This window comes from Dryas octopetala, chromosome 5 (assembly GCF_963921425.1).
Source record: "Dryas octopetala chromosome 5, drDryOcto1.1, whole genome shotgun sequence".
Classification (NCBI taxonomy): Eukaryota; Viridiplantae; Streptophyta; class Magnoliopsida; order Rosales; family Rosaceae; genus Dryas; species Dryas octopetala.
This window is the reverse complement of record NC_141370.1, coordinates 17,958,822-17,974,053: the sequence shown is the minus strand read 5'-3', so window position 1 is coordinate 17,974,053 and position 15,232 is coordinate 17,958,822. Positions and strand designations below refer to the sequence as shown.

General features: G+C 37.3%; 1 pseudogene; it reads left to right on the top strand.

Annotated features, from left to right (window-relative positions):
• The first annotated feature begins 7,741 nt into the window (after positions 1-7,741).
• On the top strand, positions 7,742-10,541 carry LOC147285195 (ATP-dependent RNA helicase DEAH12, chloroplastic pseudogene; annotated as a pseudogene).
• Positions 10,542-15,232: the final 4,691 nt, after the last annotated feature.

The following is a 15,232-nucleotide window of genomic DNA, read 5'->3' as shown; positions in this document are numbered from 1 at the left end:
CCGCAATCCCCCAACTCTCTCTCTTCTCTCTCCTCTCTCCTCCCTTCCCGATTTCCCTCTCTCTTTGATCGGCCGCCGTCCGGCGGTGGCTGGCGACGTGGCCGGGCATTTCATGCTCATCTTCTCCTCCCTTCTCTCCCTCTAGATTCTGATCATCCAAAATCCCAGCCAAAAACCCAATCGAACACTACCAGACCCGAAACCCCCTTTAGCCGAATTTTTTGACTCCGGCGGTGGCTGGCGACGTGGCCGGGCATTTCATGGTCGTCTTCTCCTCCCTTATCTCCCTCTAGATTCTGATCATCCAAAATCCCAGCCAAAAACCCATTCAAACACTACCAGACCCGAAACCCCCCTTAGCCGGATTTTTTGACTCCGGCGACTTCTCGTCGTCGAGATAGTCCCACAACGTTCCTCTAGGCATGCTTTTTCCTTCGGTGATCACCAACAGCCCCAACGACCGCCGTACATGGCGATTTGAAGCCGGGAAGTCTGCGGCTTCCCCAGCTCGATTCCGGCGACTCCGATGGCTGATTGTGGCGATTCCGGTCCCATTCTTCTCCTCACTCTGAGCTCTGTCAATTGGTGTAAACGCATGGGTCCAATTTTGATCGAGCTAAAAAACTCCCAAATCAAACCCTAGAATCTGTGAGTCTGTGAATCGAAGCTGATGTGAATATTTGATGCTTTGTGATCTGTTTGTTCTCCCTCCCCATGGTTTCTGTGTGTTTCGATCCTGGGATTTGGTGGTTTTGGTGTGCCTGTGTGTGTGGGTATTTCGTATTTGGGAAGATGCATAATAAGGGGATAGAAATGAGGAGAAGGCCTGCTTATCTAAGGATCGAAAATACCGAAATATACTGAAATCCGAAGGATCCGAAAAATGCCGAAATCCGAAAAAATCGATTCGGAAATCGGCATCAAAACTGGATTACCGAAATTTTCGGAAATCGAATCGGCAAGGCCATTTACCGATTCGATCCGACCGATGGGCAGCCCTAATTAGGCCTCACCAAAAAGCCCAAGGCCCGAAGCCCACCCGAAGCCTGCCCAGCCCATTAGGCCCGAAGCCCAATGTAGCTCGAAATTTGAGCCCGCCCGGCCCAGCCCGAAAGTCTCTTGAGTTGGGCTTGGGCCATCCCCTTGAAGCCCATGGGCCGCCCAAAGCCCAGCCCGTTTAGGGCCGCCCAAAGTCCGGCCCGTTTAGACTTGCCCAAAGTCCGACCTAAAGTCCAATTTGAGAATCATAACATATTTAATAAGTTTTTCGTTTGTTTATTCTAATAAATTATTAATATGTTTATTAAATTATTATATAATACTATAATGTTAGTAAATAGTAATAGTGTAATACCATAAATAATAAAGTAATCAACTTTTAAAATTAAATACAACATTACAACTATAATAAAATATAAATGTATATGTGTATATACAATTTTTATAATACAACTAAAATTAAAGTTATTAAACCACGATCGTCAATTCATTAATTCAACGATCTGAACCGTTTATTTTTTATTTTCATAATCAAAGATCATCCTTACAAAAAATCGGCTAAATCATAATTCATCTACCCATTCGATTATCATTAGAAAACCACGATCGTTCATTAATTCGACCACTGTTACGTCACTTTTACATCTCCGATTAAGCTAATTTTTTGCAAGAATTCTCTTTGAGTGGGGAACTAAAATTTGAACGGTTCGGATCGTTGAAAACACGATCAATACATGAGCTTCTACATATAAATACACTTGAAGAGTATAATTCTAATAACTTTCCGGTTGAAACTTTGTTGTTTCCATAATTATGAAGACCACAACGTGATTTCAACAATCTGACCCGTTCATTTTATATGTTCATAGTCAAAGATCATCCGTACAAAAAATCGGCTAAATCGAAATTCATCTACCCATTCAATCATCATTAGAAAAATCACGATTGTTCATTAATTCGACCACCATTATGTCACTTTTACATCTCCGATTGAGCTAATTTTTTGCACGAATTATTTTTTAGTGAAGAACTAAAATTTGAACGGTTCGGATCGTTGACAACACAATTGCATCGTTTTTTTATAAAAATATGTAATAAAATATATAATAAAACATATGTACATTTATGTTTTATTATAGTTGTAATGTTGTATATAATTTTAAAAGTTTATATTTATGTTATTACACTATTACTAACATAATAGTATTTTATAATAACTTAATAAGCATATTAATAATTTATTGAAGTAAATAAACGAAAGAGCTATTAAATATGTTATGATTCACAAACTTGATAAATAAACAAGTCAGTTCAGTTGGTTGAGAGTTGAAACTTGTTATGTGAGGTCTCATGTTCAAATCACAACATAGCCAAAATCCTATATTTTATTTTTGAAGATATATATGTGTCTAAACAGGCTTTGGGCCCATTTTGGGCCGCCCGTTCGGGCTTAGCCCGGCCCGGCCCTCCAAGCCCGCAAGCTAAAGCCCGATGGGCAGGCCTTGAGCTTGTGTATTAAAGTCCAAGCCCGGCCCGAACCCAAAAAATTTGGGCCGGGCCGGCCCATTGCCAACCCCTAACCTAAATTGAGTTTCATCATCATTGGTGTAGCAAAACTTGATACCCATATTTTATCACTATTTGAGGAGAGATTTTTCAGTGCGACCGATACACCGCCACATGGTGTGATTAATCCAACATGTCATAATATGGGTGAATGTATTAATATTATACCCTAGGATAGATAAACATATCGTCCAACAATACCATTACACGTTGGATTGGTTGCACCACATAACAATGTATCGGTTACAGATAAAAAATTCTCCTATTTAAGACCCAAAATGAGTTTTGGGTCACAAAATTTGGATCTCATTTGGGTCACAATATCAAGGTAGAGAATTATCGAGAATGATCAGGAAGCATTAAGTAGGCCTTCTATTGCATTCTCGGTGTGTTTGGGCCTTCTATTACAAAATAATTAAATTACAAAATTACAAAAAAGTTTTAATATTACAAATAGATCAATACAAAATTTCATATTTCATATTAGTCAATGATATATTTTGAGAAATTACATTTTAGTCACAAAACTTAATCCACTTGATGATGTCATGTATTTTAGTGCATTAGAAATTACCAATTTGCCCTTCTTCTTTTTTTTTTTCATTATTTATGAGCGTAAAATTATAACGTTGCCCTTAATTTAGTTTAGGGTTTAAAAATGGTATGCATGATATATAAATGAAGTTTCGAGTTTAGGGTTTAGAATTAGGATTTTGGAGTTTATGGCTTAGGGTTTAGATCCCGGGTTTTGTATGATCTAGGAGCTAAACTTTTAGCCGTTTTACTGCGTAGCAATAAAAAATAAATCTATTACAAATCTAAATTAGATAGTATTGTATGTTTATTAATTTATTGTAATTTTTTTTTTCATTTTGGTCAATAGTGCCTAAAATGAAATTATGAAAAAGTGCATTGATTAAAATGGAATTGTGAAAAGTTTTATTAATTTATTTGTAATTAGTCCTAATTAAATTGGCACTCATTACATTATGACCAAGGTGACAATTAAAATATAATTAAAATCATCTCGATCATTATAAATAATCTAAATCTAAAGTGAATTAATTCAATCTACAAATGGTTCGAAAGAATCAAAATTGTAAATTTTTTAATAGGTAGACAAATGGAAGTTTGTGGAAAAAAAGATGTGAGATCTAAATTCAAAGTTGTGTGCAGATGGGCTTGTGGTGGTCTCCACCTGTTTAGTTGATCATTGATAATTTTTTTTTTTTTGTAACGACGAGGTTGGGTGGGTAATTGAGTTTTTTTTATTTTTTTGTAATTTGTACATTGATTTAAATTGAAAATTATACGTACACGTTAAAAAAATTGAAATTTTATGAGATATCTTATATGGTAAGATTGTGATTCTTATATTGTTAGCTAAGGCCAAAGTGTGACAACTACTAGTACATAAAAATCATAGCAAAGCTGAAAGAGGGATTGAGATTGTCTGCCTTTAGTTCTCTGTCTTACCACCCTTCATTTGATCTAACGGGTTTTATTTCTCCACATCAGCATGAATTGTTTTTTAATAAAATGCACCAATTAATTGGTATGCCTTCTTCTTCCCCACTTATGTGATGATCAATCAAAAGGCAAGAAAAGGCAGGCAAGCTAAAGGCGAGCAAAATCCGACGACGACTACAACCACGATATGGGCCCCGTATGACGTCATTATCCGAATCACGCTTTTACTCTCTTTTTTGTTTTTCTTTTTGGTAAAAAAAAAGAGTGGAGTTTTACTCTCTGTTTGTCTCTTTCTTTCTATAGTAATCACGTGTCTCTTGTACAACACACAAAAAAAAAAAAAATCACGTGTCTCTGGCACACAATAATCTGCTGCCGAGGCCACAGATAATCAAGGCTCCCAAAAGCAGAATTCCTTTTGGGCAGTAAAGGCCCACTTGTACTTTTTTTATTGGGCCCAGTTGGCCCACCCATGTCAGCCTTTTGGGATACTACTACGTGCGCCTTAGGCTCAAGGGAGGATGGGCCCCCACTTCGGCACATGTGCACAAAAATAATTTAGTCCAATTAGGGGAAGCAGTTGTTGACAGGCTGACAGCAGGCTTTGTCCCTTCACTCCCTTCACAAAATTTGGTTGTCTAGTTACGGAGAGAGACATCGTTGTGTTTGATAATTTCAAACTATCTCCAAGACTCCAACATTCCAGAACACTCTGTATTCTAATAATCTAATGTATTTGGATCTTAATTTGTCCTTAACACAATAGATCCATAATTTTCTATATCTTCTACATACAAGTATGTTTATTATTTTATTTGTTAAAAACGTATCTATCATTCATCTCAAACACATAAAATTACATAGTGTATTCATCTCGAGACACAAATAAACTATTAAGAAAATATGAGGATGTATATTACAAAAGTTCAACTAAATTCATCCTGAACTACAAACAACAAAAACTACAACATAATTGTCAAAAAACAAAAACTACAACATAAATAAAACATAAGGATATTACAAAAGTTCAACAACATAAAGAAATAAAACTGCAACAAAAACATCAAAGATATTCTCGGCCATCCGCATGATTAGTTGCAATAAAAAACATATTTTCACTCATTAACTTGTGGAACACACCCAAGTAATGAGGATACTGACCAGTGCAATAGTCATCAAGGGCCTCAAATCCCAGGAAGCTGTAATGCTGATACAAATTTCTACTGAACCTCAGAAAATCAAGAGGCGCATAGGACTGGTATGGCACTTTTCTGTCATCTTCCTCTTCATTCTTCTCTTCTTCATTATTCTCCATAATGAATTTATATGTCAGGCAATCCCAAGCGCATATGTTTATACGCTCTCTATTGTTCTTCTCAACTCGTATACTTTCAACCCAATGTACCTTAACTCTGCGCAACCTTGTTTTCAACTCATCAACAAAAAATTGATAGCGATCAGTCTCACTCTTTTTTACATCTTGGAGCTTGAGCCAAGATGATGATCTGTACTTCACTCTTTGCTCTGGATCAAACAATATTGGGTTATTAATAGAATTTCGGACAATTGGATGAGAATATGGTGCTTGCTGGACTTGGAGGCTGTCAATGAAGCATTGTAATTCATCATTGGGGCAACGATTTAACACCTCTTTTTTTATCATTTGACAGTAAGTATAAATATCCACGTTTCGATTGTTGATATTGAAAATTCCTAATTTCGCCATAGTACCAACACTGGGTCCTAAGAATATATTCTTAGCACATATATTTCCGTGGTATCCACTTAACTTGAACATAATATATAATATGGCATTAAGAACATCCCTACAAAAACAAATTAGTAAGGATTATGTTTATTGCATTCCCGAAGGGTGGGTTGTAAAAAATTGAATCATGTTATTAGATCCCTTACATCAAACAAGAAAAAAGAATGAAAAGGGGAGGAAGACCGAGAAGAGAAGAGGGAGACAAACGTCTAGATCTAAAAAAATAAAAATAAAAACAAAAAATAATAAAATAATTACCTTAAATAATTCGCCAATGCTGGTGACAGATGTCTAGATCTAGTCACTGAACCCACTCTAAAACAAAAGTCATCACGCTTAAGAAAATCCGATAAAGTAAATTCAGCAAACTCAGTAACTAAGAGTTCCTGAGTTCTTGATAACTCTTGTGCGCCCATGTATGCCAGTAAGAACTTTCTGGCCGGCCCCACACTCCATTCTTTTAAGTGATAAGTAGATGGATCGTTTTTCGGCCGTACGTGTAATAAAACATTAGCCTCTACACCTTGCTCAAAAAATAGCTTGCCTGTGTTGACATCAGGCAAATCGTGGTGAAAACGCTGATCAATATCCATAGCGTATCCCAACAAAATAAGCTGTAGATAAAATATAAAGTAAATTGTTAATATATAATCCATGAACTATAATCTAATATGTAAAAAAATGTCAAAGAGACAACAACAAATAATGGCAGTTTGCAGAAAGTGTATCAAGCAATTATAACTACGGAACCAGAAAAACAAATTAAGGAGCTAGAAAAATAGAAGTGGCAAGAGAGAAATCTGTTAATAGATTAGCTTCATCTGATCTCAATACCAAAGGAACCAGCATAGGTTCATAAGATGCTTCCAACGGACAAAAAATGATGACATAGAAAGCTGAGAGTCGAAATGGGAAAACACCTCCTTTTTTTTTTTTTTTTTTTTCAAAAATGGGAAAACACCTCTGCATGCTTACCTAGCTAGTGCTCTACAAAGAGCATCTACGTACTTTTAAACAAAGCAAGCAGCGGGTGAGGTTGCACTTACTCCGGTATAATTAGGATCCATATAGAGATGCAGCAATACTAGAGAACCAAGAGAGAAAAACAAGAGAAGCAAGAGATGCAGCTAGACAGAAAAACAAGAGAAGCAACTAAGCAAGAGATGCAGCAACTACGTACTATTTCAGCAATGGGAGAAATGAACGGAAAATATAGAGAATTTTATAGAGGGAGAGAGAGACAGGTTAATTATGGCCGGAGCACAACTACTTTTAATAATGGCAGAGTTGAGGGAACGCCCTTAATTAATGAAACTCTGGTATTAAAGTTTGTACGATGAAGAGACAGATGAAGAGACATGAGTCGATGCATAGTAAATACGATGCAGATAGAGTAGGTGGAGGGGGTAATTGTGATGGGTAATTCAAAATTGCATGAGTGGGAGGAAATAGTGGAAGGTGCATGTTAGGTGTGAGAATAAGAAGATGAAGTTATTGAGGGAGGCATTTGATCGAGACCGGATCCATCGTAAATACAAAATTGTTTAGCCTAAGTCCTCATAAAGGCTTAGAACGTACTCCCCCCAAAATTCTCAGTCTCCCTCGGGTTTTTTTGTTGCTTTCGATGCCATGAGCCAATCATACCCTTTTCGGCAACGCTCTTACCCGCCGAACCACCACCACCAGCACCGACCCCCGACAGTTTCAGTTTCATCGTCGAGCTTCTCTCCGACGACAGAAACCTCCGGTTTCCTAGCCCGACGAGCTCGCGGCCCTCGTCTACTTCTGGGAGAAGCGGCTCGACCGGGTCCACAATTTCTCTCCCAACCTGAACCGGATCGTCTCTGTGCCGTCCGATCTCGTGGAGCTCCGGAACCGGCTCAAGGCTCTGTTCGCAGACTGAATTAGGAGGTTAATCGACAGCGAAGAGGTGAAGAAATGGGAGGCGAAGCGCGAGCGGTTGTCCGACGAACTCGAGTGTGTTACCAAGTTGCTTCAGAAGCCGAACAGCTTCTGGAATTTCAAGGTGTTCTCTGGGACGAAGAAGGGCCTCGGGATCGAGTTGGAATTGGTACGTTGAGAGTAGGGTTAGAGAGTTCAAGTCTGGGATGCATTGTATTCTTGCTCATCTTGATGGGAAGGAGGGGTTGGAGGAGTGTCGTGAAATGGCGTGAAAGTTTTCAAATTTGGGGTAGTTTCCGATTGGAGTCGAATTCTGAGCTTGATGTTGCGGGATTGCCCATTTATGCTTATAGGCATCAACTTCTTCAGCAAATTAATACCCAGCAGGTATAATATGAATATGGTAAACTATTGTTGTGTAATTCTTTTCAATTTGGGGGTCGATTGTATTTCCATGTTTTGTTTTTTTGGGGTTGATTAGCTATCGTTGTTGTGAATTTTACTGCTTTTATTTTTGTTGTGTTTACTTCAGGGAAATTGAACTTAAATGATCAATTTTTTTGAACAATTTGGTCATAAAAAACAATTTGTTAAAAAAATAGACCATTGAGTTCAATTTCCCTTACTTTTAATGTGAGGTGAATGAGCCTTACTCTTGATTAAACCCCACATGATTGATTTTTCATATAGGTTATGCTTTGTGCACTTTTATCAATTCATGTGGTACATTCTATGATTATAAAAACAAATGTTAAAGCATGTATTGAGACATGAATCATTTGAAACAATACTTATTTGCATTGTAGGTTATTATATTTTGCAAGCACTGAGTAGTGATTTGACTTCCTTAATTAAGCTCAATTGTGGCCGCTGTACTGTAGTAATAAATATCTAACATATAGGTTGCTATTTCGAATTTTGGATTCGTCGTTTTGCCTTCTGAGTTCTTTCTAACTAGTATCTGTACAGGTAATGGTGTTGATCGGAGAGACTGGTTCAGGGAAGAGTACACAGTTGGTTCAGTTTCTTGCTGATTCTGGAATTGCTGCTGAGCAGTCTATTGTATATTTATATGTACTCAGCCCCACAAGATTGCTGCCATGTCTTTGGCACGAAGGGTCAGAGAAGAAAGTAGTGGATGCTACGGAGAAAACTCAATATCATGTCATCCGACATTTTTGTCAGGGCAGGAGTTCGCTTCTAAGGTAATATACATGACAGACCACTGTTTACTGCAGCACTAAATGAATGATACGAATCTGTCTGGAGCATCATATATAGTTGATGAGGCTCAGGATGAGCTTGAATACTGACCTCCTTTTGGCATTAGTCAAAGGTTTGCTAAGGCGAAGGTCAAATTTACGGCTTATTATAATGTCTGCAACAGCTGATGCAAAGATGCTCTCAGACTATTTTTATGAACGTGGAATTTTTCATGTGGTCGGGAGGAACTTTCCAGTTGATGTTAAATATGTACCCCGTCACTGAAGGAGCGGCTGGTGATGTTGCTTCCTATGTTTCAGATGTGGTGAGGATGGCAACAGAGGTACACAGAACAGAGAAAGAAGGGACGATTCTTGCCTTTTTGACTTCCCAGAATGAAGTAGAATGGGCTTGTGAGAAGTTTATAGCTCCCGGTGCAATTGCATTACCGTTGCACGGAAAACTTTCTTTTAAGGAACAATTTAATGTTTCCAGAACTACCCTTACAATTTCTGGGGTAAAGTATGTGATTGATTCTGGTATGGTTAAAGAAAGCAAATTTGAACCTAAAACCGGGATGACTGTTCTCAAAGTTTGCAGGGTCAGTCAGAGTTCTGCTACTCAAAGAACTGGCCGTGCTGGAAGAACAGAACCTGGAATAAGTTATAGACTGTACTCACAATATGATTTTGATCAGTTGATGCCTCCTTGTGAGGAACCTGAGATCCGTAGAGTTCATCTTGGTGTAGCAGTTTTGAGGATTTTGGCTTTGGGCATCAAGAATTTACAAGATTTTGAATTTGTTGATGTACCACCGAAGCTACTGACATGGCCATCAGGAATCTTGTTCAGTTAGGAGCTGTTAAGCAAAACAATGGTGTTTTTGAATTAACTGAGGATGGTCATTACTTGGTTAACTTGGGTGTTGAGTCGGCTTGGTAAATTAATTCTTGGTTGTTTTCTTCATAACTTGCGTAAGGAGGGTCTAGTTCTTGCAGCTGTAATGGCAAATGCCAGTAGAATTTTTTTCAGAGTTGGTAATGATGAAGAAAAACTCAGGTCAGACTGTAAGAAGGTGCATATTTGCCATCGTGATGGTGACCTTTTTACCCTTCTTACTGTATACAAGGAGTGGGATGCTTTAACTCGAGAGAAGAAAAACATGTGGTGTTGGGAAAACAGCATCAATGCCAAAACTATGAGGATATGCAAAGACACAGTTGAGGAATTAGAGTCTTGCCTTAAAACATGAACTGAACATGATAATAACTGGTAACTGGCATATGGGATCCACATAAATCAACTGATTGTGATAAACATTTGAAAATGGTTATACTTTCTTCCCTTGCAGAGAATGTAGCTATGTTCTCAGGATATGATCAACTTGGTTATGAAGTGGCATTGACGGGGCAACATGTTTGGCTGCATCCTTCCTGTTCATTGCTAGTATTCGGCGAGAAACCTAGTTGGGTGGTTTTTGGTGAAATCCTGTCAATTTCTAATCAGTACTTGGCATGTGTCACTTCCTTTGATTTCAACTCTGTCTACCCTTGAGCCTCCTCCTTTGTTTGATGTATTTAAGATGCAGAGTCGAAAATTGCAATTAAAACTAACTGACAGTTTAGATTTCTAGCACGCTTCCATTAACAATGAGATTTGTCCACGCTTTCCACTTCAACGAGTTATCATTGACATCTAATTTGGTGAGTCTCATACCCTTTTCACTGTTCACCCTCTGACTGTTCTTAACACCACACCAGGAATGCACCACGTGTACTTCTCAAGCCACAAGCTTTGTCTCCAATGTTACTTTACACTATCACTGCTTTAAAGATCAAAATCCTGGTTTCCATTTTATGGTCAGTAAAAAATATATATTAACATTTCTCGGATCCTGTCTCTTTTTGCTCACAAGATTTCTGAGAGTTTGAATTCGAGGGTTGTTTTTTGTTTATTAAAACTCAAATTTTATTATCCATTGTTGAATAAAAATGTGTTCAATATTTATAATAAAGAAATTAAGATTATATTAAAAAAGGATTAACCAATATAAAAATATAGAGCTGCACAAGGATATAACTGTATATATATATATATACGCATAATATATAGAAGATATACATGCATTTTTCTTTCCTTATTAGTCCCAAAATTATTTAAAACAACTAAAAAGGATAAAAGTTTGGAATAACTACCTTAATGACCGCGACAAGGAAAGTGTGATTGTGAACAAGGTTAAGAAAATAATTAATTGAGACACCAAGAAGAGAGGGAGATGAACTTGGTGGTCTCGTGAATTATTAGAGATACCATGGAGAAAATGAGATGTACCTGGTGATCTCATGATTTGTGGAAGAATTATTGAAGAAAAAAAGTGGAATTAATAATATTCAAAATATTTGGGCTTAAGGGACGGACGAGTGTTGGCTCATACTTGGGACATTCGGGGCCACAGTGGAAGGATGCACGGTATGGAACGTGTAGGCCTGTTTGTTTTGGGTATGTGTCAACGGAAATGGTTAAGGAGTGAGTACACACATTCTCATTGCATATAATTGAAATCATTATCTATATTTTTTTTTCTTTTACTGAGACATTGATTAAATGTGATAACTGGCCATGAGGGATTACTATACCTTACTGAGCCTTAAAAGCTCACACTCTAATAGATCGTGCAGGTGACGGAAATATGACCAATGATGTGGAATATCCAAAGGAAATTTAGAGAATTTGCTGGAATACTATGTTTTGTTTGCTCATCAATAAATTGTAATATATAAGATGATGAAAATCTAGTATGGTACTCTTTGAACAGTAATTTGCTAAATAAAGTATATTTTTCATTTTCACTTTACTTAGCTTCTCCACTTATTTAATATTATTTTCTTTTTTTTTCACGTCTTAATTGTAGAAATAATTTTATTAATCTGCGATTAGGACATAAGTCACGCTTCACTCCTAGATATTAGATTTTAATCAGGATTGGGGTGTAACACATACCCACGTAACCCACCCTATAGTATAATGAGTATTACCCTTACCCGCCCTACCAAAGTAATGGGTTACCCAAACCCAACCCAAAAACCCACCATTTCTGTTTTGTTTTTGTCCTGATTTTAGTTTTTTTTTTTTTTTTAAATAAAGATCAGCTCTTACAGTACATAGTTTTTTTTTGCCACTCTTACAGTATATAGTTACATAGTTACATGTTATTATGAACAATTACAATTATATAACGTCTCTCTTCTCTCTCTCTCTCTCTCTCTCTCTCTCTCTCTCTCTCTCTCTCTCTCTCTCTCTCTCTCCTCTCTTCGCTCCCTACTTTTTTTGGCCAGGCTCCGCTCTCTACTTCAATCATGTTGCAATATATCAAATATTGCAATAGTTTAATTGATCCATTAGTTTTCGACAAAAAAAAATTGATCAATTAATTTACGTTTTTCAGTTTAATTGATCCATATGTTTTTTCCGTTTCCTATTTTTATTCATTCATTAGTTTAATTGCAATTTAAATTTAAATTTCAGGTTCATTATACTTGAATTTAATAATAAAAAAATTAAATTTTAAAATAGAGGATTTGGATAAACCACTGGTATTATCCATACCTGCCCATTTTTTATACGGGTATTAACATGTATACCCATACCCGTCCCATTAACCCAATTACACATACCCACACTACCCTAATAGAGTAGGTACCCGCGGGTACCCAAACCCATAGGTAAAATGGCCATCCCTAGGAATGACAGAATACTAGTTGAAATGTCCTTATAAAATTCAAGTCAAAATATTAGACGGATCCTAAGTGGATATAAATAGTCATACTATCAAAAGCTCTTTAATTTTGCCAAGAATATAATGGCAAGTGAATATGTATTTAGACATAAGTATGTAAGTCGAATGATGGAGTGACGGTTTGATATCCGTTGACTCTATAGGGCCATAATTTGGTTGATATATTAACTAAAAGACTTGCAAAAACATTAATCAAAGTAATTGCAAAGTTAACGTGCTTGGTACCTGTAATGGTTGGTGGAGGTTGAGTCATGAATCTTAATAAGCATGGTTGAAAGTACTAGAATTACAAAAGTACTACATGCTTACCTATATGCGTGTCAGGGGTGGTGCTGCCCCCTATGCAACTTAGGTTAGTCTCTACAGCACTCAGGAAATAGGATATAGACACAAGGCCAATCCATGTGTCGGCTTTTTATAAACACTAAAAGAAGCAAAAAGCTAGTGTGTGAAATGTGTCCGGTTAAGTCATATAGGATCGCAAGTTCAAAGCATAGCTACTTCGCCATCCTGACTTAACTTGGATATATTCTCACTAAGCTAAGGTTCAAGTCCACAAGACACCTTAGTTTATGCACTAAGTTTCCAAGATCTTGCTCAAGAAATTTTCAAAATGTTTTTTTCTTATATATTTGTAAAATAAAATTTTATTATTTGAAATAGTGGAGGATTGTTGGAAATGTTTTCAAAATATAAAGGTGCCTTTTGGTTTGCACCTGTTGGAGGAAAGGACGAGAGGGTCTTCCATGGGGCATGCCCCAGTGGGGCACCTCTCACATGAGGTGGGACCCACAACTATGTGGGTCCCACCTCATGTGAGAGGTGCCCCACTGGGGCATGCCCCATTGAAGATTAATCCGGAAAGGACATCTGCAGATTAGTTGCCAAGAGGTTTTGTGACTTTTCATTACATTTCAAAAGGCACATTTTACTGAAGTAATGTGACCAAAATAAAATGATATGATTGGGCATCATACCATTTTGAAGTGGTACATATACTTCTATATAAAGAGGCCATTTACTGTAGAATAGTATATATAGAAAATAATCCAATAGTTCTCCACTTTCAATATAGAATTCTCCCACTACAAAGCTTTCAGAGTCATATCAATGTTTGTACAAAAACCACTAGAAATTGATATAGTGCACATATTAAATTCTAAGATCTTGAGCCATCTTGTAAGCCTTCTTTTTAGTGTTTGGGGTTGGTTTTCGTGAGTGCAAAACGCATAACAACAACAGCAAAGTGTTGGGATTCATTGTATCCTAAAAACATATTTATGTATTCCCCTTTGCACACTAGTAGTGGGGGCAAATAGTGTCTTAAGGAAAGCGTTGCTACAACGTGCCTTTGAAGCATAAAACTCTCTTATTAGCCATAACCCACAAAATTGTTCCATCAGCTCACATGTTCAACCATTAATACCTCTTGTTTGTAGCCATTAGTAAATTAATTATTGACTGGCCCCATACCTATAAGCTTTCCTTTAGATCAAAAGCCAATTAAAAGAGGTGACCAGGAGGTCCAGGAGACACACAACATATTATATACAGTTATTTGTAGTTATGACTGATGGAAAATCTCTTAGACCAATTCATTAAACAACAAAATTAAATTATCACATTTAAACTAATCTCTTTCATTCTACTATCACTTATTACTTTATTAGCCAATATAGAGAGTTGCTAGTTGCAACTTACAAATAAAAACTTTTAAAAAGAGTGGTTTGAGATTGCAAGCAAGAGGTGAATGAAACGCTCTAATCATTGATCTGTTTATGGGTCTTGTTATATTTCTATACTTGTAAATTAGCCACTGTCGTTTAATTCAAGCCTCCTATTTCTTTTTGTCGTTTTACAGGTTTCCCCATTGGCGCTTCTTTCTTGCAATTTTGCATGCCAAAGCCCAAATGAGAATCTACCAACAAAATAGTCCAACTTAGGCCACCTGCTTCGCTCCCATAACTCAATCAAATTCTGTTCTCCTAACTTCTATAACATCAGTACAACTGTACAACCATCACTCACGCACCTCACATGCAAAAGGGTTAGGGTCAGTTTTACGGCAATGAGCCCCTGAGTGTCTTAAAGTTCATTGAAGACAGTGCGTGTCCTCTTCTACTTTCATGTTTCTTCTCTTGTGCTTTTCATCTGGGCAAGCCCAGAAAGGTCATTAATTGGTTTCTAATTCTAGCAGTTATAATAAATGATGCATGTTTTTTCTGCTTCTCGGTTTTGTTTCTTTTGAGCTGTACTGCTGTACGGCCTCTGATGGAAAATTTGGATATGGGTTTTGATTGTGGGGTGTGTTGAGGAAGTGTGGGGGTGGAGATTTTGTGGCTGGGCTGAGTATGAAAGAGAAGGGTAATGGGGTTGTGGCTGGGAAAGTGGTGGTGGTTGCTGTTAAAGCTCTAAAGGAAATTTCAAAGACTGCTCTGGACCTCTGGTGTGGGCTTTGACTCAAGTTGTGCAACCTGGGGATTACATTAAGCTTTTGGCGGTCATGCCTCCTCATACATCAAGTAAGC